Below are 25724 nucleotides of genomic sequence, written 5' to 3'. Positions count from 1 at the left end.
ATCCCTTGTAATAGAAATAAGGATGACAGGTCCTCTTTATGGAGAGATCTGGGGTCAAAAAGGACCCAAATCTTTTCTTTACCTTTTTTTTTAAAAGCAAAAGATCAAAAAAAAACTGTTCACTTCCACCTTGGACCTGATATAATGTCATGATGTCACTCCAGTCCTCTCCAAACTGTGGCCCGGGCTTGCTTTTATCTGGCCCTTGGGCACTATTTCATCCACTGATATTCAACAGCGGGGGCATAATTCCCCCCACTGACACCAATGATGGGGCACAATTCCTTCCACTTACACCAAAGATAGGTCATTGTTTTTTTTTTCACTGACATCGAGACCTTTTCTACACCCAATGACCAAAGTCCGGCCCACCTTATGTCTGAAGGACCATAAACTGGCCCTTTGTTTCAAAAGTTTGGAGACCCCTGCTCTAAGGCCATAGAGGCAATCAAAAACTATCTAGTCCTTTATCGCCTGTTACCAGCTGGCTGCACCATCAAAACATTTCCATGGCGATCCAGTGGAAATGGTAACCCTGAGGCCCCGTACACACGTGAGGATCGATCCGCTGGAATTGATCCGTGGACCGACTCCAGCGGATATAGATCCCCTGGTGTGTACGATCCAGCGGATCTGTTTCCGCGGATTTTTGTCCCCGGGGATGGATTTCCAGCGGATCAAAATTTCTCGACATGCTAAGAAATCGATCCGCTGGAATCCAGTCCAACGGATTGATCCGCTGGTCTGTACAGACTCACCGGATCAATCCGTCCGAATCCATCCCCCGCATGCGTCGTAATGATTCGACGCATGCGTGGAATTCCTTATATGACAGCGTCGCCGCGTCATCATCGCGGCGACGGCGCGACACGTCACCGCGGACATTTTGATCTCATGGTTAGTACAACCATGAGATCAAAATCCGCCAGAGGATTTATCCGCGGAAACGGTCCCCCGGACCGTTTCTGCGGATAAATCCTCTCGTGTGTACCCGGCCTGAGAGACAACGGCGGTAGGGGATGCTTCTGAAAGCGTTCCAGCAGCTCATGAGCTGCTCAGAACGCTTTCAAGAGAAAGCCAGCTGAAAGACAATACCGGAGTTATGGCTGCTTCCTTCAGCCATAATCGCGGTGTGTGTGTGTGTGTATATATATAATAAAAAGTATGTACTGTATGTATTACGGTTGGCCTAATAGTTAAAGCCTAATTCCAGCTTCCTGTTACTTTATAATATTTAGTTTGGTGCAGGTGCCCCAGCTGTCAGTGCTGTATGATGCATACAGCGCTGTGTTCCAGCAAAGCATGGGGACTTCTCACTCCCGGGACAAAAACTGAGTCAGGCTGAGTGCTGCTCAGCCATTCACAGTAAGCTTTGTATATTATGAAGGACATCCACCTGCTTCTTTGCCTCAACCAATCAGAGGAATCCCTTGTATTCATTCATAATATACAAAGCTTCCCATGAATAGCAGAGGTACTTTGCCTGGCTCTGTACTGTGTCTCTGGGTGGAGAAGTCCATTCTGGTAGAGAAGTCAGGCTTTGCTTCCTCATGTCAGAGCTCCTCTCCTGATGACTGCTATTGGTCAAGCAAAAACAGGAAAGATGAAGGAAGCCATACAATGCAGGAGATTCTTCCATTGTAGTTCCTCAGGCACAGCTTCCTGTCCAGCACCAAGAATTGTGACCACTACAGATGTGACATCACCAAAAATGTATGATATAATTAGGAGGTGGTGGCTGCATTAGTTTTCATTTTTTAGGCTTCTTCACCTAGTGATCTGGCTGGTAACACACCTTCAGCATTAGTGACACCCAATTCCAGAGGAATGAGCAGAGGAAGCACAGCAAACATTAGCATTTTCATTCGGGGGGAGGGGGTGTATTATACTAGCAAATTTAAGTACATTAACAAATTAAAGCCAAACTCTACCTCACACTTTAATGAGTTACAGCAAACAGTTTTTATTTTATTTTGAGATAAAGGTTTTATATAAATAAATAATAGCTGATCATCGTAAGCACCCGCCAGTGGTATATGGTTTGTCTCATCCCTGTAAGGAAAACATTCTTCTGGAGAGCTTGTTCTTTTGAAAAACAGACTTGCTCACAAGATCACCAGGAAAGACAAAGTCTAAAAATAGAAAAAGAAAACAACCATCACATCTAGGGATTGGTAAGCTGAAATATAAATGTTTGCTTTTGGGTTTAATACCAATTTGCATCTGGTGAGGCGGCAGAACCTCAGATCTCACACTTCAATATGAGGCTTACAGAGAAGAGAACCTTTTATCTTATAGGAGGAATTCAGGACAAAAGAGGAGAAGATCACTGAGGTACAGTTCACATTCTTCTAGCACTCCATCCATCCCCCATACACTTTCCTATACACCATAGCACACTCCACGATCCTCTTACTTTTCTCTATGCATCCCCCATACACTCTCCTATATACTATAACACACTCCAGGCGTCCCCCATACACAATAGCGCACACCTGGCATCCCCCATCGTGCACTTCATGCATGCCCCATACACTCTCCTATATACTATAGCGCACTCCATGCGTCCTCATACACTCTTCTATACCCCATAGCACATTCCATGCATCCCCTATAGTGCACTTCATAGCGCACTCCATGCATCCTCATACACTCTCCTATACTCCATATCGCACTCCATGCGTCCCCCATACATTCTCTTATACTCCATGAATCCCCCATAAACTCTCCTATACACCATAGCGCACTTCATGCATGCCTCCTATACTCTTTAGAGCACTCCATGCGCCCCCATACACTCTCCTATATACTATAGCGGACGCTATACCCTCAGCATGGTTGAAATGACCGAATCTGACAGACCTCGGTCCCTTAGTACCGCCAGGCGCTGACGGACCACAAAGGACTTCTGCGGCTTTTCCCATTCCTTATCTATGAACTTCTCAAAGAAAGACACATAGGGAAAAACCTTTACAGAGCGTTTCGATTTGCGACCCAAAAGGAGACTGACCCCTCCGTGGACGCCTCAGCTGCACCTTCCAGCTTGAGAGAGCCCTTTACAGCATTGATAAGGGGATCAACAAGTGCCCTGTCTTGCGTTGACCCGGACATCTTCTGACAAACCAGAACCAGAGTCCTATGCTGCAGCCAGGCACGGTCTGAGTCAGAGCATTCCCCGGGAGATGGCGGGGGGAATTGTGCTGCGCGCCGTTCAGGAAGCCAGTGCTAGAGGCCAAAACCCACTCCAAAATGGCAGATGCTTTAGAGAAAAAGGGCGCGACCACAAGAAAATGGCCGCCCGCAATACTGACCTGGGCCACAGCGCGGCCACGCCAAAATGGCCGCCAATGGAAAAAATAGAAAACAGCAGGTACACTAACAATGGCATCGGTGCCACCAAAATGGCGCCTGAGCACCGCGATGTGGACGGGAAGGCCGAGGCAGAGACTTCCCCGTAGGCAGAGCACTCCCCACAGAAAACAGGGCCCGACACCCCACAGACCCCAACTGGGACTCCGAGTCCCCCCACAGGTACGCCCGGTCGCAGCGAGCCCCGCGAGAGCAGGAGGGGAAAATGTGACAGAGAGCAGGGAAAGGGAGGACAGGAGAATCCCCTAAACCTGGGAATGCCCAGCTGTTCCATCCTGCCAAGGCAGGAGGAACCGTACTTACCCGTCCCTGCGAGGACCTGCTGGTGCGTCCCTGACGGGCCTACAACCGATTAGTATGGCGTAGCTGTGGGCCCGGTCCACTCTGAGTGAGACAGCAAGCAGCCCAGTCATATGTGGACCCTGGAGCATATGCACACCGGCCACCCCTGGAGCTATGGGGTATGTCATGGCTGACCAAGCGCGTAGCTAAGGTCTGCTCACGCTCGATGGCCGGACTGGGGGGGGGGGGACTACAAGGATCTATAATATCCAGCCTGTCACTCAGCCGACAGTTGATGGAAGAATCACAAAAATAAAAATGTCTTCAGGACTCTGGGCCCAAAGGGAGCCAGGTCCTACTTCCCGAAAAGGGCTATGGACTTTAGACTTTATGCTATGTGCTTTGGACTATAAACTTTGGCCTCTGGGCTTTGCAGTGTACATAGAGCAGTGCACATGACTGCAACTAGCTGCTCGTTCCAAACAGACGTGAGGGGAAAAAGGAAGGGTGTGGGAGGACCATTAACTAATGGATGTGTATGAATTTTTACTGAAAAAAAATAGAATTTTTGTACTCACCGTAAAATCCATTTCTCTGAGTTCATGGGCGGACACAGCAGCAATTGACCATAGGGTATTACGCTTCCTTTTAGGAGATTGACTAGGCAGAAAACAGCACTTTAAGTTAAAAACACTTCACACAGTACCTCCCAGGGGGGCGGATCCCCTGGGTACATCCCTCTCTCTGCCTCATGCACCCCCAGTTCGTAACAAGCAGTACAAACAAAGGAGGGGAGGGTGCCGTGTCCGTCCATGAACTCAGAGAAATGTATTTTACGATGAGTACAAAAATCAGATTTTCTCTTCCGTTCATGGACGGACACAGCAGCAATTGACCATAGGGACGTCTCCAAGCAGTGTCAATTTTTTTTTTCGAGGGGTGGGAAAACACAGCAAACCAAACTTCGCCCCAAACAAACCAGAGTTCCTCAACGGAGGAACTTTAACCTTAAACAGCCGCCTGTAAAACCTTGCGGCCAAAGGAGGCATCCGAAGATGCACTCACATCCACCTTGTAAAACTTTGAGAAGGTGTGGACTGACGACCAGGTCGCTGCCTTACACACCTGTGAAACAGACGCTCGATGGCGGAAAGCCCAAGAGGCACCAATCGCCCTGGTTGAATGCGCCGTAACCTGAAAGGGGGGCGCCCACCCCTTTAGGGCATAGGCCTGAAGCACGACCTGTCGGATCCACCTAGAAATGGTGGCAGACGAGACCGCCAGACCCTTCTTAGGACCAGTCACCGACACGAACAGTGAATCTGACCTCCGAAACGGAGCCGTAGCAGACAAGTACACCCGTAGGGCTCAAACCACGTCCAAGGAATGTAACGTGGCTTCCTTTGGGTTCTTTGGCCGAGGACATAAGGATGGAAGAACAATGTCCTCATTAATGTGAAAAGCCGAAACAACCTTTGGAAGGAATGGCGGCTGCGGCCGCAGCACCACCTTATCCTTGTGGATGGCCAAGTAAGGGGCCTTGCAAGACAAGGCCGCTAGTTCAGAGACTCCTCTTACCGAAGTAATTGCCACCAGAAAAATCACCTTCTGGGACAGAGTCAACAAAGGAATTTTTCTGAATGTCCTCAAACGGAGACTCTTGAAGCACCGAGAGGACTAAATTCAAGTCCCATGGAGGCAGTGGGGGACGCACAGGAGGGGCCACATGCCGAACCCCCTGCACGAACGTACGCACCAGAGAGTGCGCCGCCAAGGGTCGCTGAAAGTAAATAGCCAAGGCCGAAATCTGACCCTTAACCGTACTTAAGGCGAGAGCCTGATCCACTCCACGCTGTAAGAACAGCAGAACCCGGGACATCACGAATGTACGGGGGTGCCAATTCATCTCCTCACACATAGAGATGTAGGCCTTCCACGTACGATGGTAAATCTTCCGTGAAGTAGACTTCCGTGCTCGTAACATGGTAGAAATCACCGAGTCCGACAGGCCTCGGTCCTTCAGCACCTGGCTCTCAACAGCCACGCCGTTAAAGCCAGCGACTGTAAAGCAGGGTGAAAGATAGGACCCTGCGACAGCAGATCTTCTCTCAGTGGTAGATGCCAAGGGACGTCTGCCACCAGACGCACCAGGTCCGCGTACCAGGGATGGCGTGGCCAATCCGGAGCGATCAGGATTGTTGGTATCCCCTCGGCTTCCACTCTGCGCAGCAGGCGAGGAAGAAGCTTCTGCCCACGGGTCTCTTGACCTGGCCACGAACCGTGACACCTTCCGATTGAGACAGGATGCCAAAAGATCCACGTCCGGAGTGCCTCATCTTTGGCACAGACTCTGAAACACCTCCGGGTGTAGCGACCATTCTCCTTGGTCTAGCGTTTGGCGACTTGGGTAGTCGGCCTGCCAGTTCTGCACCCCCGGAATGTACACGGCTGACAGAGCCGGAACGTACCTTTCGGCCCACCGGGCTGCAGCCGAGCTCCGTGTGCCCCCTTGATGATTGACATACGCCGCGGCCATGGCGTTGTCGGACTGGATCCTGACCGGACGGTCCTGCAGACCCAGAGACCACTCGGAGAGGCACAGCTTGATCCCCCGGAGCTCCAGGACATTGGTCGGTAGGCGGGACTCCTCCTGAGTCCAGCGCCCCTGGGCTGACTGGACACCCCAGACACCCCCCCCCCCCCCCCCAGCCAGAGAGACTGGCATCTGTCGTGACCACTGTCCAATGGCACAGCAGAAACGATTTCCCGGTCCGAAGCACCAGAGATGTCAGCCAGCACACTAGGGAGGACCTGACCAGACGGCTCACCCGGATCTGGTAATCCAGAGACGAATGGAGCTTGTCCCAACGCGACAGAATCTCTTTCTGTAACACTCGAGTGTGGAATTGAGCATACGGAACCGCCTCGAAAGAGGCCACCATCAGACCCAGGACCCTCATGCAGAAGCGAAGCGACGACCACTTCTGGGTCGCCAACCGCTGCACCGCAGATTGCAGTGTCTGTAGTTTTACCGTTGGAAGGAAAACTCTCGCCTCCGAGGAATCCAGGACCAACCCCAGATATTCCAGCCGTTGAGACGGGACAAACACTGACTTCTGGACATTCAGCAGCCAACCGAATTCCCGGAGGGTCTGGCAGGTGATAGACACATCCTCTTCTAACTCTGAGCTTGAAAGAAGCTCTCAGAAGAAGGTCGTCCAGGTATCCTACAATAGCGATTCCGCGCTGCCTCAGCAGGGCCAGAATCGGCACGAGCACCTTGGTGAAAACCCGTGGCGCCGAGGCCAGCCCGAAAGGGAGGGCCACAAATTGAAAGCGGTCCTCTCTGACCGCAAAGCGCAGAAATCTCTGGTGCTTTGCAGGTACGCGTCCTTGATATCAAAGGACGCCAGAAAATCCCCCTGATGGAGTGCCGCCACTACCGAGCGAACCGACTCCATCTTGAACTTTTGCACCTTGACAAAACAGTTGAGGGCCTTGAGATCCAGGATTGGACGGACCCCTTCCTTCTTGGGTACTACAAACAGATTGGAGTAAAGCCCCTGAAACCGTTCCACTGAGGGAACGGGCACAATCACTCCCCCTGACCAGTAACTCCTGAACAGCCCCTGACAGGGCCTCCCGGCGATCCGGAGGAAGCTGGAGGTTGGAAGGAAAAAATCTGTTTGGTGGACAAGAGAGAAACTCTATCTTGTACCCCGAGGAAACAACTTCGAAAGCCCATCGGTCGGAAAGAAGAGACCTCCACCGAGCCGCGAATTTGCGAAGCCAACCCCCCACCCGAAATACGGGCGGGGGGAGACCTTCATGCGGAAGCAGGCTTGTCCGCAGGCTTGCAGTACCAGGGGCGCTTCTGCCCATCAGCGGGCGCCTTGGCACCCTGGAAACGTTTTCCTGCCGCACCGGGCGGACGAAAAAAATGCTTGGGGGCGGTAAAGGAGGGCCCCTGCTTACGGCGAGGCTCCTTACCTTTACCCGACTGTGGGAGCAGAGTGCTCTTACCTCCCGTGGCATCTTTTATGATGTCATCCAGAGACGCCCCAAAAAGCCGTTCACCCTTAAAGGGTAAGTCCACCAAGGCCTTTTTAGAGGATTGGTCTGCCGCAGTGATAAGAGCTCCAACAAACGCCTTATCATGCGCTGACCCTGATGCAGAGTCATCCTCACTGTCCGTGTGGGCTAGGCCTGCATCTCCTGACATAAACGGAACCAGGGCCGGACGCAGTAGCAGGGCCCGATTCCGTGCCAGAAGAAGGCGGAGGGAGGGGGCGCTTTTTACCCCCCTTCTGGCCACTCGCCGCTTCAATCCTGGCAACAAACGCCTCAAGGACTGCCGTCATAGCATCCATGGAGGCCGCAGGAACAGGGGCACTAAGGGTAAATCTGGCATGTCTGGGGGAGAAGCCTCCGATTCGGATGCCATGCTGACCCACTGCCACCCTTGTACTGCAAGGCAAGACCCACAGGCCGCAACAGAGCAGGGGACCCCCCAGAGGACTCACCACCTGACCAGGCTGTACTGCTGCTGTGACTGCCCAGAGCGCTGTCCGTGCTGTGCCGTCCCTAAGGAAGTGTGCTGCAGCCGTTCGCGCAGTTATTCAATCCAAAATTGCCGCCACCATGCAAAATTAGCATGCGGGCTACAAGAAAATGGCTGCCGATCGTTTTTAAAAGTTACCGGCAAAATGGCGGCCGAGCACATTGTAAAAACACAAAAACGGCGCCAACACACAGCAAAAAATGGCTAACATGCAGGACCCCTGTAGGTCCCGCCCCCTGCACACACGGCAGCAATAAAAAAGCACACAACACCCCCAACAGCAGCCGCAGCCCCCAGGTGGACCCCCCACCTCACGGCCGACCACCCAAAATGTGGGGAAGGAGGGAGAAAAGGAAAGTAGGGCGGACCCCCGATCGACCTCCCCAGGAATGCACCAGCCGAACCACCATGCCAAGGCAAGGGGATGCTACTTACCCATCCTGCGACCACCGGCTGGAGGCATTCCAGACAGACCCAACGTCCGCGCAGTTATGGCATGGCTGTCGGCCCGGCACACAGTGACACGGCCATAGAGACCGGTCATATGTGTGTGCCCTGGAGCGTATAGCTCACCGGCCACCCCTGGAGCAACGGGCCATGTCGCGGACGGCCCAGCGCGTAGCTAAAGGCCGGCACACGCTCGATGGCCGAACATGGGGGGACTACAAGGATCCAGCCTGTCACCCAGTCGCCAGTTGATTGTAGATCCCAGGATCCAAAAATGCAGGAAACAAAATCTAATAAAAGCGAAAAAAAAAAAAAAAAAACACAAAAATCCTCTAGAGCACATGGGCCCAGAAGAGCCATGTCATCTCCTGTCACTAGGCAGAAAAAAACTGGGGCTGCATGAGGCAGAGAGAGGGATGTACCCGGAGGATCCGCCCCCCTGGGAGGTACTGTGCTGTGTGAAGTGTTTTTAACTTTAAGTGCGGTTTTCTGCCTAGTCAATCTCCTAAAAGGAAGGATAATACCCTATGGTCAATTGCTGCTGTGTCCATCCATGAACGGAAGAGAAAATAAGGATATTGTTTAGTGTTAAAAAAAATTAAATAATCCAGCCTCCACCTATTCCCCTTATAGCCGGCCAATCACTCTCCTTTGTAAGATGTTACGAAAACACTAAACTCTGGTTTAAAAGTGTTGCTGTTCATATTTTGAGTTTATAGCTACATCTTGTAGTCTGGTCTGGAGTCCTCACCTTCATCAGGATGATGGGTCTCCTTTTCTGTGGTAATTGTCTGGAGTTGTGGGTTTTGAGCTGTGGGCTAAAGGAGAGGTTTGGAAGTTAATGGAGAATGACAGAGGGAGGCATAAACAGAGACAATTTCATGACAAATAATTTACAAGGACATTAACTAGAATGTTTGGCTATTTTTATATTTGCATTTTTTATAAACAAGACCAAAAAAAAGACACTATTTTTTTTTATATTATATATATATTTTTTCAAACAGAAGTGAGGGAAAAGAGAGAGGTCCAGGAGTTAACCACTTCCCGTCCAAGGTACGTCATATGATGTCATGAACTTTGAGTGGGGATATCTGAATGTTGCCTGCAGCTACAGGTTTTTTTCAGCCGGTGATTCTGTGCACAGTAAGAACAATTATAGCGGCAGCTTGGCTGCTTCTGCCGCCCTCCGATGCTTCTCCGCGCTCAACCCGGAAAAAGAATTAGTCGCAGCCGGAACTTTACCATAGAAATTTCTAGTAACCAGTTGCTCCCCAGTCATCTCTACGACCCCCTGAAGGCCTGAGCGTGACGTTACGACATCACGTTCAGGCCGGCGGATGTAAACAAAGCCAAGGACGTGGCTGGAAAGGCCAAGAGAGTTCATTTTTTTATCTCAGCCTGGAGGAGAGATGTGGGGTCTTATTGAAAAAAAAAATGTGTTTTGCTGTTCATGTTTTGAATTTGTAGCTACATTTTGTAGTCTGGTCTGTAGTCCTCACCTTCATCAGGATGATGGGCCTCCTTTTCTGTAGTCCTCACCTTCATCAGGATGATAGGCCTCCTTTTCTGTGGTCATTTTCTGGAGTGCTCACCTGAAAGAGGCTGCGTCGGGATGAAGCGACTCTTTTTCGGTGGGAATTGTCTGGAGTATATATTTTTTTCTAAGCATTGACTACTATAAGCAGAAAATGGTAAAAAAAAAAAAAAATTACATATGGTTATACATCACCCCATGTTGTTTTGAGGGCATCTGAAAAATAAAGATGTTACACTATACATACACCAAAATCACATGGGGGTTTCCATTTTCATCCAGCCCCAGGTTAAGAGGGATGCACACAATGGGGAGCGCTTATTTGTGAGCGGGCATAACGTATCCTATTTACGCTACGCCTCCGCAACTTTGACAGGCAAGTGCAGTATTCACAAAGCAAAGTTGCGGCGGCGTGGCGTAAATAGGCCGGCGTAAGCCCGCCTAATTCAAATGTGGAACATGTGGGCATGTTTTATGTTAATTTATTGTGACCCCACGTAAATGACGCTTTTTACAAACGGCGCATGCACCGTCCGTGAAAGTATCCCAGTGCGCATGCTCCAAATTAACCCACAAAAAGCCAATGCTTTCGACGTGAACGTAAATGACGCACAGCCCTATTCACGAACGACTTACGCAAACAACGTAATCGACGGAAAATTTGACGCTGGCCCGACGTCCATACTTAACATAGGCTGCGCCTCATATAGCAGGGGTAACTTTACGCCGGAAATAGCCTAACATAAAAGGCGTATCTGTACTGCGACGGCCGGGCGTACGTTCGTGAATAGGAGTATCTAGCCGATTTACATATTCTAGGCGTAAATCGGCGTACACGCCCCTAGCGGCCAGCGTAAATATGCAGTTAAGATAAGACAGCGTAGGAGACTTACGCTGGTCGTATCTTAGACAAATTCTGGCGTATCTGATTCTTTGAATCAGGCGCCAAGATATGACGCCTCACACTCAGAGATACGACGGCGTATCTGGAGATACGCCGTCGTATCTCCTACCTGAATCTGGGCCAATGTCTTCTTGTGGAAAAAACGCCTGGCACAAAGGACAAGTTGGGTTTCGTTGTAGCCATCCGTGGATGGAAGCAAAATGGAAACCACGATTACAGGGTAGTGTTCTGGAATCCTCTGCAGCATACTCACTGACATACTCACATTGCCGGTGGTCCCTGTGGTGGCCCTGGGTGGTGTTGAGCATGCCGGTCCTAGGAAGAACAGCTACTGTTTGCTGCCTCCTGTCTCCTCCGAAGTGGTCCTCTTGTCCTGTGGGCGCTCGAACCCTCTCTGCCCTCCTGCCGTGATCACCTTCCACAGGACCAACGTCGTGAATGGCGAGGCATGGTGGTGGTGGTGACTGATGCTGATGTACCTGAAAAAAAAACAAAAAAAAAGAAAAAGTTTAATAGAGATAATAGTAATACTGTATATACAATAATAGTATATAGCTGCTTTGCCGGCAGTTTTAACCCTTTTTTGGCCGCTAGCAGGGGTTGAAAACGCCCAGCTAGCAACCGAATAGCGCCGCGAAAATTACGGTAAAGTGCCGCTAAAAATAGCAGCGCTTTACCGCCGATGCCCCCACCGCCCCAGTGTGAAAGGGCTCCAACTGCAATTAAAGGGATTGTAAAGGTAATTTTTTTCCCAGAAATAGCTTCCTTTACCCTAGTGCAGCACTCCTTCAATTACCTCATCCTTCCATTTTGCTTTTAAATGTCCTTATTTCTTCTGAGAAATCCTCACTTTCTGTTCTTCTGTCTGTAACTACACACAGTAATGTGAGGCTTTCTCCCTGGTGTGGAGAAGGCCTCTTGAGGGGGGCCCAGGGGGTGAGCAGGCAAGTCAGGACACTCTCTACTTTGCAGATGGAGAAAAGAGTTGTGCGTTAGTGGGCGTCCTGACACTCCTGCTCGCCCCCTCAAGAGGCTTTCTCCACACCAGGAAGAAAGCCTTGCATTAGAAGGATGAGGTAAGTGAAGGAGGACTGCACTAAGGTAAAGGAAGCTATTTAGGGAAAAAATAAAATAAAAGGTTACCTTTACAGCCCCTTTAACGTTCCAGGCAGTGAAGAGAAAAATGAGAGGTGTGGGAGCTTATGGAGAATGTTACAGTACAAAGAAGCAAAAAAAAAACAAGCAAGAAATTAATTCATGAAAAATAGATTGATTTTTACTGAAAAATAAGGATATTGTTAAGTTTTGCAAAAAAACAAAACAATTGTTGATCTCCTCCTCCCCTATAGTCAGCCAATCATGCTCCTTTGTAAGATGTTAAAGAAATGACACTAAACCTTTTTGGGTTGTGGGCTTTCTTCTCCCCTTACAGCCGCCCAATCACGCTTCTTTTGTGTAAGTTGGTAAAGAAGTGACACTAACACTGACACTCCGGTCCATTTTTTTTTTTGATCCAACTTCCCGAAAAGGGCTATGGGCTTTAGATTTTATGCTATGGGCTCTGGGCTTTGCAGTGTATATGACTGCAACTAACGTGCACTGCTCGTTCCATACAGACGTGAGGGGAAAAAGGAGTGTTGTGGGAGGACCATTAACTATTGGATGTCTATGAATTTTTAACTGAAAAATAAGGATATTGTTTGGTGTAAAAAAAAAAAAAAATTCAGCCTCCTGCTTTTCCCCCTAAGGCTGGATTCACACCTATGCATTTTTAGGGCTTTTTGCATTTTTCAGGTTTGCACTAGAGTCCATGTAACATGGTTTCCTCCCATGGAACACATTCTGTAGTGCAAATCTGCAAAAAGGACTAAAAATGCATAGGAGTGAATCCAGCCTTATAGCCGGCCAATGCCTCTCCTTCATTGTAAGATGTTACAAAAACACTAAGCTTGTTTAACCGCTTAAGACCCGGACCATTATGCAGTAGTGGTGCAACGGATCGTGACCAATCCGTGATCCGAACGGGTCGACCTGTTCGGATCGGCACAGAACGCGATCCGCGGAGCGCACCGCTGCCTCTGCCTTAGGAAAGGCCGCAGCTTTGGCCTAGCTCCGGAGCGGTCGGCCATCTTGGTACACCCGGCGGCGGCTGCCTAGGTGCGCGCTGACGTCATCACCCCTCCCTCATCTGCACATGGATCTTCTAGCCGGCTATTCTGCAAGAGCGCGTCAAATACAGTGAGTTTTGGCAATGTTGGACTGGCTATTACAGTGATTAGTGGGGGCAATGGTGGATGACTGGATGTTACAGTGAGGTGGGGCAATGGTGAATATTACAGTGTGGGCAATGGTGGATGTTACAGTGAGGTGGGGGCAATGGTGGATGTTACAGTGAGGTGGGGGCAATGGTGGATATATTACAGTGGGGGAGAATTTTTTATTTTTTTGCTGATCCGAAAAATGATCCGATCCACGACTCCTGATCCGAGGAACGATCCGAACCGTGAGTTTTTTGATCCGTTGCACCCCTATTATGCAGGTAAAGGACCTTGCCCCCTTTTGCGATTCGGTACTGCGTCGCTTTAACTGACAATTGCGCGGTCGTGCGACGTGGCTCCCAAACAAAATTGGTTTTCTTTTTTTTCCCCACAAATAGAGCTTTATTTTGGTGGTATGTAATTATCTCTGCGGTTTTTATTTTTTGCGCTATTAACAAAAATAGAGCGACAATTTAAAAAAAATAAAAAATCAATATTTCTTACTATAATAAATATCCCCCCAAAAAAATATATAAAAAAACATTTTCTTTCCTCAGTTTAGGCCGATACGTATTCTTCTACATATTTTTTTATTTTTTCAAAAAATAACAATACGTGTTTAATTTGTTTGTTCAAAATAGGGGATAGTTTTATGGCATTTTTATTAATATATATATATATATTATATATATATATTTTTTTTTTTCTTTACTAGTATTGGCGGTGATCAGTGTTTTTTTTTGTGACTGCAACATTATGGCGGACACATCGGACACTTTTGACACATTTTTGGGACCATTGTCATTTTCACAGCGAAAAGTGCTATAAGAATGCACTGATTACTGTGAAAATTACAATAGCAGTGAAGGGAGTTAACCACTAGGGGGCGCTACAGGGGTTAAGTGTGTCCTATTGTGTGTTTCTTACTGTAGGGGGGCGTGGCTGGACGTGTGACGTCACTGATCGTCGTTCCCTATGACAGGGAACAGACGATCAGTGTCAAGCCACAGAGAAGAATGGGGAAGGTGTGTTTACACCCACCTCTCCCTGTTCTTCAGCTCCTGTGACCCGATCGCGGGACACCGGCGCGATCGGGTCCGCGGTCTCGAAGCTTCGGCCCAGGTCGCGAGCGCACCCCATGCCTGGGTTCTTAAAGGGGACGTACATGTACGTCCTTGTCCCCAGCCGTGCCATTCTGTCGACGTATATCGACGTGCAGAGGTCCTGAAGTGGTAAAAAAAAAAAAAAAGTTTTGCTGTTCATATTTTGAGTTTGTAGCTACATTTTGTAGTCTGGTCTGGAGTCCTCACCTTCATCAGGATGATGGGCCTCCTTTTCTGTAGTAATTGTCTGGAGTGCTCAACTGAGAGTTAGAGGCTGCGTCGGGATGAAGCGACTCCTTTTCGGTAGTAATTGTCTGGAGTGCTGCTCAACTGAGAGTTAGAGGCTGCATCAGGATGAAGCGACTCCTTTTCGGTGGTAATTGTCTGGTGTATATTTTTTTTCTAAGCATTGACTACTATAAGCAGAAAATGGTAAAAAAAATAATAATAATTATATACATATTGTTATACATCACCCCATGTTGTTTTGAGGGCATCTGAAAAAGAAAGGTGTTACACTATACATACACGAAAATCACATGGGGGTTTCCATTTTCATCCAGCCCTAGGTTAAGAGGGATGCACACAATGTCTTCTTGTGGAATGAACGCCCGGCACAAGAGACAAGTTGGGTTCCGTTGTAGCCATCTGTGGATGCAAGCAAAATGCACACTATGATTACAGGGTAGTGTTCTGGAATCCTCTGCAGCATACTCACCAACATACTCACATTGCCAGTGGTCCCTGTGGTGGCGCTGGGTGGTGTTGAGCATGCCGGTCCTAGGGAGAACAGCTCCTGTTGTTTGCTGCCTCCTCCCATCTCCTCTGAAGCTGTCCTCTGGGCGATCAGACCCTCTCTGCCCTCCTGGCGTGATCGCCTTCCACAGAACCGACGTCGTGAAGGTCGAGGCATGGTGGCGACTGATGCCAGTGTACCTGAAAAAAACTAAAAATGTTTAATAAAGATAAAATGAATACTGTATATACACACACACACACACACACACACACACACACACTAGCAAAATATTTGAATAATAATAAATAAAAAAACGCTGATAATCGCAGGAGACACAATGTGACTCGGCCAGCTCCCAATGCAGGAATGTTTTGAAACAACTGCAGTCCGGTTTGCAGCCCACTGTGACATCACACACCTCATACTAGCTGTCACTTTTCAGGACTGGGAATACCTTGGTCATGTAACACTGTAGCAAAATCCATTTTATAGATATTACATATAATTAATTAAACTGCACTATGGTCATTTTAGTGACTGGTGTCATTCTCAGTATCTGTTCTTATTCTGTATGTATGGACTCTTCACAGTACCATTTCTCTTGTCCCGTATGCTGAGTGTTTTTTTTAGTATCATACTTACCTAGGTGGCTGCTGCATCTGTCCCCCGGCGCCTCTACACTGAGAGAAGAACGATCGAACGCCGTTGATCGCTCGGTTCTGACAACTTCCTTTAGCAGAGAGCTGCAGACTGTCAGTCACAGCTCTCTGCTCTGCCCCCATGGCTCAGGCTCTCAGTGGCTCGCTGAGAGGCTGAGCCGGGTGTCGGTCCAGGGACCTGGTGGATCCCGACTTCCATTGTTGTGATGATGCGGACCCTGGACCGACTTCTGTGACGTCAGCAGAGAGCGGACTTGGCTGTACTTCTCGTTTAAAGCCAGTTTCCCCCCCTCTCCTCCCCACCGGCTTTTAGCTGCTGGAGGGAGAGACAAAGACATGGCCGGATCCAGGGGGGTGCTGATTTCCCCCACATTTCAGTTGTACCCCCCCCTTCATAGGCCAGCCTTCCCTTTGATGTGATGCCTGAGTGGCTGCTGATCTCTCCCCACTATTGCCCACTCCCAGAGCCGGGGGAAAGGAAACAGCATCCTGGAGCAGTGAGAGGAGAAGTGGCAGAGTGGAGAGATGGCATCGGCCTGTACACACACACAGAGTTTGATTACCGCCCCCTATCTCCTCCAAGGGCTACTCATCTCCCGGCAGCAGGAAATGTGGATAGGGGCGGTAATCACACTGTGTGTGTGTACAATCCGATGCCATCTAAGAGCGATCCTGTCTCATGTGCCGGAGGAGCGCTGTAGTGACAGGAGAGGGTGAAGGGGGGAGGCTACTGGGAAATTTTACAAAATTGGGGTGAGGGGGGAATTTGGTGTAATTGTATGTGCTTTGGATGTTTGTGGTGGGGGCAGGGGATTTGATAAAAGGAGGAATGGGCAAGGATATGTGATAGGAGAGTTTGGGGGAAATTTGAGCAAGGACGGGGCATTGGGGATGAGGAGGGGGGAATAGGGTGGATTTGTGCAGGGAGGAGGAATTTGGGAGAGTAGATTTTTGCTAGGAGGAGGGAACTGGTGGGATGTGAGTAAGGAGGTGGGATTGGGGAGAAAAGATTTGAACTGGGAGGAGGGGGGCATGTTAGGTTGCCCGCTTTTATTTCTATGCCCCCCACTCTTGGGTAACACCAGACCCCAATATACCCCCTACTTCTAGATAACAACAGAACCATTATACCTCCCAGGATTAGATGGCAGATCCCCCTATACCCCCCCACTCTTAGGAAACACCAGAACCACCATCCCCCCCCCCCCACACAAACTATACACATATGGGCAATGTGTGTGCCACTTGGTAGTGTGTGCCCCCTAGCAGGGATCTCTGTGCCCCCACTGGGTGGTGTGTGCCCCCTGGCTGGGATCTCTTTAACCCCATTGGGTAGTTTTCCCTCCCTTCAGGGATCTCTGTGCCCCCGCTGGGTAGTCTGTGCCTCCTGGTGGGGATCTCTGTGGCCCTGATCCAGAGTCTAACCTTGGGAGGGGCACTGACAAAAAATTTGCGGCCAATGGCTGGTGTTGCCTCTTCAATCATCACGGCACCATGGTTAACCACTTAAGCCCCGGACCTTTAGGCAGCTAAATGCCCAGGCCAGGTTTTGCGATTCGGCACTGCGTCGCTTTAACAGACAATTGCACAGTCGTGCGACGTGGCTCCCAAACAAAATTGGCATCCTTTTTTCCCCACAAATAGAGCTTTCTTTTGGTGGTATTTGATCACCTCTGCGGTTTTTATTTTTTGCGCTATAAACAAAAATAGAGCAACAATTTTGAAAAAAAATGCAATATTTTTTACTTTTTGCTATAATAAATATCTCCCAAAAACATATATAAAAAATTTTTTCCCCTCAGTTTAGGCCGATACGTATTCTTCTACCTATTTTTGGTAAAAAAAAAACAAAAAAAAAATCGCAATAAGCGTTTATCGATTGGTTTGCGCAAAATTTATAGCGTTTACAAAATAGGGGATATTTTTATTGCATTTTTATTAATTTTTTTTTTTTTACTACCAATGGTCACCGATTTTTTTCGTGACTGCGACATTATGGTGGACACTTCGGACAATTTTGATACATTTTTGGGACCATTGTCATTTTCACAGCAAAAAATGCATTTAAATTGCATTCTTTATTGTGAAAATGACAGTTGCAGTTTGGGAGTTAACCACAGATGGCGCTGTAGGAGTTAGTGTTCACCTAGTGTGTGTTTACAACAGTAGGGGGGTGTGGCTGTAGGTCTGATGTCATTGATTGTGTCTCCCTATAAAAGGGATGACTCGATTAATGCAGCCGCCACAGTGAAGCACGGGGAAGCCGTGTTTACATACGGCTCTCCCCGTTCTTCAGCTCCGGTGAGCGATCGCGACGGAGCGGCTATAAACGAATAGCCGCGCCCTCGTCCCGGATCGCTCCCCGAGGGAATCCGCCCGCAGCGGAGGGGGTCCCGATCGGACCCCCGACCCGCGCAAAGGCAAGGACGTATATATACGCCCATCTGCCTGTCCGTGCCATTTTGCGGACGTAAATAGTCGTGCGGCGGGCGTTAAGTGGTTAATATGGTGTCAGGATGATTGAAGCACATTATTTCTATTATTACATTGTAATATAAAATGAAATTTGCAGAATCAGTGGAAGCCCTGAGCGTGTCAATTGCCACGCCACATGACTTCAAATGGGGCGCAAATAAATACCATCAAAAGAAAGTTCTATTTGTGAAAAAAAAAAAGGGACATTAATTTTGGGTACAGCGCTGCATGACCGCACAATTGTCAGTTAAAGCGATGCAGTGCTGAATAGCAAAAAATGGATTTGTGGCTGATCACAAACACCCGGCTATGCCCGCTGCAGACATATGCTGATCTGGGTGATATACGGCTCCAATTGGCCATGTGCATGAGATATAGGACAACTATCACCTGTCTCTGTACCTAACACACCTAAAGGGGTTGTAATGGTAAACAAAAAAAATCCCTAAAAAAAGCTTCCTTTACCTTAGTGCAGTCCTCCTTCACTTACCTCATCCTTCCATTTTGCTTTTAAATGTCCTTATTTCTTCTGAGAAATCCTCACTTCCTGTTCTTCTGTCTGTAACTCCACACAGTAATGCAAGGCTTTCTCCCTGATGTGGAGAAAGCCTCTTGAGGGGGCGAGCAGGAGGGTCAGGATGCTCTCTACTTTGCAGATGGAGAAAGGAGTTGTGTGTTAGTGGGCGTCCCGACCTTCCTGCTCGCCTCCTCAAGAGGCTTTCTCCACACCAGGAAGAAAGCCTTGCATTACTGTGTGTAGTTACAGACACAAGAACAGGAAGTGAGGATTTCTCAGAAGAAATAAGGACATTTAAAAGCAAAATGGAAGGCTGAGGTAAGTGAAGGAGGACTGCACTAAGGTAAAGGAAGCTATTTAGGGATTTATTTTTTCACCTTTACAACCCCTTTAAGGTGTTAACTACTATGACAATGACATTTAGCTTGCTAAAGCATGGTTTATCTTAATAAATGCTATTTTTTCTTTTTTTGGAAAACATTTTTTTTCCCCCATGCAGTTGTGCATCTTGGCACTTCTGATCTCCCGCAGCCTCTTCCCATTTATATGCATGCCCCCTGCACCAGCTGCACGTCATTGGTTTACAGAACATTTCTGCACAATGCAGGTTGCCTCATCCGTCTCCACCAGAAATATGTGAAACCAGGTGACAACCCAGGAAAACAATTGGCAGAGGGGGACAGTGTGTTGCCACTATAACAGGACCTTCACAGCAGTGTTAATTTTGGCAGTAGGTTTCGTTTTAGTTTTAGTCTTAGGACTAAAATGGCATTTTAGTTTTAGTCCCATTTTAGTCTTCTGAAAGGGATTTAGTCTAATGCCACGTACACACACGTCCGTTTTTCATGAAACACCATTTTTTTAATTGGTCATTAAAAACTACCGTGTGTAGACGCCAGAGCATTTTTCCTGGACGTGAAAAACGGGCATTAAAAATGTAGAACATGCTCTATTTTTTCATGTCGTGAAAAACTGTCGTGTGGAGGCATTAACAACGGGGGGGGGGGGGGGGGGGGGGGGGGGGGAGCGCATGCTCTGAAGCAAGTTATGAGACGTGAGTACTCGTTCTGGTAAAACTAGCATTTGTAATGGGGACACAGCACATTCGGCACGCTGTAACAGACTGAAAAGCACAAATCATCTCTCAAACTTTTACTAACACGCGGTAACACGAAATCGGTAAAAGCAGCCCAAAGGGTGGCGCCATTCGAATGGAACTTCCACTTTATAGTGCCGTCATACGTGTTGTACGTCACCGCGCTTTGCGCGAGCATTTTTTTTTTTCACGATCGTGTGTATGCAAGGCAGGCTTGACAAGGATCACGTCGAGAAAAACTTTGTTTTTTTCATTGACATTACATTAAAAACGGTTTTCGTCCCATTCCAGTACATTTTAGTCTAATATAATCATTTTAGTCAACTAAAATGTAATGTGCACAGTACACAGCCCCCCCCCCCCCACAGTACACAGCCCTGTACCCAAAACAAAGCCCCCCACAGTACACAGCACAGCCCCCCCCACAGTACACAGCCCCCCCCCCCCCAGTACACAGCCCTGTACACAAAACAAAGCCCCCCACAGTACACAGCAACCCACCCTCTGCACAATACAAAGCCCCCCACAGTACACAGCCACCCACCCTGCCCCCTGCACAATACAAAGCCCCCCACAGTACACAGCCACCCACCCCCTGCACAATACAAAGCCCCCCACAGTACACAGCACAGCCCTAGCCCCCACCCTCTGCACAATACAAAGCCCCCCACAGTACACATCCCCCCTTCATTCCCAGGAGAGTCTCCTGGGACAGCACTGCCAGCATACTCGAAAGTAAAGAATAAATCACGGCCAGCCCTTTCTCATACACAGCTCCTCCTGTCACTCTCATTGTAAACCAAAGTCTCTAAACTTACCTCACAGCTTCGTTCTTGCATGGACCCGGCCACATGGCTACTCTCCTCATGGATGGTCATGTGGCCGCTCTCCTCCTCCAAGTTAAAGCACCACTCGGAGGTGGAGGAAGAGCAGGAGGAGGAGAGCGGCCAACCAGAATAAAGCTATTGAGATTAGAAGCTTCATTTTACAATGAGTGACACAGGAGGAGGAGCAGTATAGGGAAGGGACTGGCAATGATTTTTTTCCTAAATGGCAGAGCTGTCCAAGGGCCAGGAGAGGTGGGGTGGCTTGGCTTGCTTAACAACCCCCCAATGTGTGGCACCCGGGGGGCGGATCGCCCGATCCCCGTCCCCTGTTGGTAAAAAAACAAATTTTCAGCGTATAACACGCACACAGTGTTATACGCTGATAAATACAGTAAATTAATGCGGGTAAACGGCGCTCCTTGCCATTTTATTTTTGTCATAGTTTTCGTCAGTTCACGAAAATGTGCTGTCGTTTAAGTTTTGTTCTTGTCCCTGTAAAAAAAGCCTCTGACGAAAAATTATGACGAAAACATTTTCATTGACAAAATTAACATACCTCCCAACTTTTCAAAAGTCCACTGCGGGACATTCATGTTGAGCGGTGGGGGAGGTGCTACCGCCGGACAGCGAAAAAAAATTCTTCTGGCATCAAAGTTGTTGGGGGGGGTGCCACCACGGCATGGGACTGCGGGAAGACAGTGTCTATACGGGAAAGTTCCGCAGAATCTGTGCAGGTTGGGAGGTATGAAATTAACACTTTCATAAATGTCCAATGAAAATTATTAATAAAGTTCAAATGGAAATTCTCCCGTGAAGAACGTGATCCTGTGTTTCTTCAATATTGTAATCCAATACGTGTGGAGACCCACCACCAGTGAATAAAAGGGGAGGCTTACCAAATAGCATGTGTCCGCCCTTCTCAGGGGGGTCAAAACACGCTCTGCAAAGGTACAGGTGAGGTGATCGTCAGTAGTGTCCTGTAGAGACCTCCAGGGGTGATCCTATACCATTCCCTCTGTAGCAGTTGTCGGCACAAACGATCAAATGCAAATGGTGGGCCCACCAGCCTACACACTGCACTTCTCCTTCCAGCAAGCCATCACAAAGGTTACCATTTGGCCTCACCGCTTTCCTACATTGGATCACCATTACTTTCCCCTTGTGGGGACATCCATCTTTGGAGCATTTGATCGTTTGTGCCGACAACTGCTACAGAGGGAATGGTAGAGGATCACCCCTGGATTTGAATTCCGCCGGGGGAATTACGATACGCCGCCGCAACTTTAGAGGCAAGTGCTTTCTGAATAAAGCACTTGCTTCAAAAAATAGCGGCGTCGTAACGTAAATCAGATAGGTTAGCGGATCTTTAGATCCGCGTAACCTATCTGAATCTGGCCCTCAGGCCTCGCACACACGACCGAACATGTCCGCTGAAACTGGTCCGCCGGACCAGTTTCCGCGGACATGTTCGGTCGTGTGTAGGGCCGACCGGACAATTTTCCGGCCTAGCGGACAGGTTTCCAGCGGACAAATGTTTCTTAGCATGCTAAGAAACATGTCCGCTGGAAAGCTGTCCGTCGGACATGTCCGCTGGTTAGTACGTCTAACCAGCGGACCGAAATCCCGCGCATGCGTCGAATTGATTCGACGCATGCGTGGAAGCATTGAACTCGCGCGATAGAGAACGTCGGTGTCGTCTACGTCACCGCGTTCTCTGTCCGCAGGGATTTTGGTTTGATGGTGTGTACAACCATCAGACCAAAATCTCTGAGCGGACATGTCCGATAAAAACGGTCCGCGGACCGTTTTCATCGGACATGTCCGGTGGTGTGTACGAGGCCTAAGTGTTTTTGTCAGAGCACTAATACACTGACCAACAAGAATTCTCTTGCCTTGGCTGTGTTTGGTGGGGAGATGAGCTTGGGCGTGTTATTTGTCTGTGTGTGTGTGTGTGTGTATGTATGTGTATATATATATCTCTTTTGTGCCGCTCAGGACTAAGGCCCCATTCACACCTAGGCGTTTTTACGCCTGAAGCGCACTGCTCACAAACGCCAGAGGGGAGAATTAACATTATTCCCTATGGTGACTGTTCACACCTGAACGCCTGAACGCCCAAACGCCTGTCGCACGAAGCTCAAACAAGTCCCGGACCTTTTTTTGTCGCGCGAAGCGCGCGACAGCGGCGTTTGAGCGTTTTTTTTTTCCATAGAAAGTAATGGGAAACGCGCGTATTGAGCGTATCGCGCGACAACAGGCGTTTGCTATGGGCGTTTCGTCGCTTTAATCAATAGAACTTGTCGCCCATGCAGAAGATTAAAAAAATCTACCAACATAGCAACAAGTGATGAAAAGATGATAATTTTTCCTATTGGCTAAAATAAGAAACGCCGAAGTACAAAAACGTCGCACGACGCTGTATGCAAACGCGCAAATAAGCATGAATACGCGCGAAAAAAAACGCCCGAAAAAACGACCGAACGCCCTACGCTCAGGTGTGAATGCAGCCTAAGGAAGAGCTCGGGAGTGTTATTTGGACATACCGTATAACACACACCTTCACTTTTAGTTTCAGGATTTTTTTTTTAACTTTAAATAAAGAACTGTGAAAAAAAATAAAGGGTCAGTGCCCATCAATGCAGCCTAATCAGTGACCATCTGCAGCCTCACCATTGCCATGAATGCAGCCTCACCATTGCCATGAATGCAGCCTCACCATTGCCTTCAGTGAAGTCTGATCCACGCCCATCTGCAGCCACATAAACACGACATTGTGCGGAAGAGGCAGGGATGGAGCCTGGGATGGATGGATGGATGGTGGGTGAGCAGAGCCCATGTGCTCTCACTGACATCCCTCATGCAGCAGAAAGTTTGTTTATTCCACAAGTGAGGAGCTCAGCCATGCACTGCTGCTGGGGAAAGGGGGGTCCTTTGTGTGCAGCTCACTCACATCACCAACATACGCCATGGCGTGCTCACAACACACCTTTTATTACAGGAATAGATCATCAGACACAAAGTACATATCGTCCATGAGACACAATTAGTCACTCAGTGTCACAAAACACTTTGCAGGCTACACAGGGCTCTGGAAGTAGCTTGCATGCAGATCAGAGGGGGTTAAAGTTTGTCTGAGCAGAACTATGTGGGGGAGGGGGGGGGGGTCCTGATGATCGCAGTCCCAGGATACACAGTGACAGAAGAGAATTCACTTTGACAACAGCATGGGAAGCAAATGTCTACACAGACAACACAACTTGCCCCCCTGTCTGTCAGTGCAGACACCCCCCATCCCCTGTACACAGCCAAAACCTACCTTTCTTCCTCTTCATTGTCAGATGGTCAGTGGGGGATGATGAAGAGGAGGAGTTAAATGTCTGGTGTGTCCTGGCATGTCCTCCTTTGATCTGTCCCTTCTCCAAGTTGTCCTGTTTATCCAGCAGCACCGTCAGATCCCCTCCCCCAGACACTCAGCCCTCGTCCTGTCCAGGGGTGGACTGACCATTGGGAATCTCGGGCACTGCCCGAGGGCCCCATGCCACTAGGGGGCCCCCATCAGGGTTGCCAGGCTCAATAAAACCAGGGACAGTATGTAAAAATCTGTGCTTTTTTTACATCTGTCCCTGATATGTCAGAAACCGACATGCTTTTGATGTGAAATACCTGAGATTTTAGCTGCCCTGCCTCTGCACTGTCTCCTGGTGTGGTGGCCATCTGTAAGCCCGGGGGCCCCATAATCTTCTATTGCCCGGGGGCCCCATGAGTTGTCAGTCCACCCCTGGTCCTGTCTGATAGTATAACATGGCAATGTTCTAATCCATAAGTACAGTATAAATGGCAATGTTCTGATTCAAAACATTGCCATGTTATATACGGTCTGTACCGATGGATCAGAAGAACATTACCATGGTATACTGTACATGAGGATGTCAGTGACAGGGTCTCAGGGATTACCAAAAAAATCTTCAGTAGATCTTCAAATAGTCTATACCAGGGGTCTCCAAACTTTTAAAACAAATGGCCAGTTTATTGTCCTTCAGAATTTAGGAGGGCCGGATTGTGGCCAGTGGGGGCAGAAAATGTCCCAGGCCCGGCATTAGTGACAATAAATATGGCCCCCAGGTTTGTGGTCAATTGCAAGAGGAATAGTGCGCCTATTAGTAGGGGGAATAGTATCCCATGATTGGTATTGATGGAAGAAATAGTGCCCCATTGTTGGAGTCAGTGGGAGGAATAGTTCCCCAAGGGCCGGATAAAGGCTAGCAAAGGGCCATATGTGGCCCTCGGGCCGCAGTTTGGAGACCACTGGTCTATACAGTCTATACACACACACATACGCTGTATGTATTTACACCTATATGTATATTGCACCCAATGAATGATTGTCTTTTGGGGGAGGGTGGATTCCAATGTGAAATGTGCCTTGGCCATAGCGCCCACCATAAAGCATCTTCCCTCTGTACTGGCCTAGGACTGGGGGCTGTAATATACTTCTGCTGTGGCAGATGGAGAAGTGTGTACAGTGTGTGTGTATCATGTGTGTTCCCTCTCCTGCAGGGATTGCAGACACATTACAGGAGATGGTCAGAGACTGCGGCCATGGTACGGGAGATGGTCAGAGACTGCTGCCATGGTACGGGAGATGGTCAGAGTCTGTGGACATGGTACGGGAGATAACCAAAGACTGCGGCCATGGTACGGGAGATGGTCAGAGACTGCGGCCATGGTACGGGAGATGGTCAGAGACTGCGGCCATGGTACAGGAGATGGTCAGAGACTGCAGACATAGTACAGGGGACAGTTAGGGATTGCAGACATGATTGATTCAGGAGATGGTCAGAGACTGCATTTAAAGCTGAACTTGGTGTACAGGTATATATAGCCGGATTCAGGTAGAGCGGCGTATGTTTGAGTCGGCGTAACGCATCCCATTTGCACTACGCCAACGTA

General features: G+C 48.7%; 1 long non-coding RNA gene across 1 annotated transcript; it reads right to left on the bottom strand.

Moving 5' to 3' along the window:
* Positions 1-1956: 1956 nt before the first annotated feature.
* LOC120941276 lies at positions 1957-20860 on the bottom strand. The gene is made up of 7 exons (XR_005749532.1): positions 20766-20860; positions 14990-15397; positions 14669-14877; positions 11366-11579; positions 10162-10337; positions 9411-9477; positions 1957-2132 (listed from the first exon to the last, which is right to left on the bottom strand). It is a non-coding gene; the product is annotated as an uncharacterized LOC120941276 (long non-coding RNA).
* Between the last annotated feature and the right edge of the window lie 4864 nt (positions 20861-25724).

The sequence above is a fragment of the Rana temporaria genome, chromosome 5 (assembly GCF_905171775.1).
Source record: "Rana temporaria chromosome 5, aRanTem1.1, whole genome shotgun sequence".
NCBI classification, from domain to species: domain Eukaryota; kingdom Metazoa; phylum Chordata; class Amphibia; order Anura; family Ranidae; genus Rana; species Rana temporaria.
Note: the sequence above shows the minus strand (reverse complement) of the source record. Positions and strands in the feature narration are given on the sequence as shown.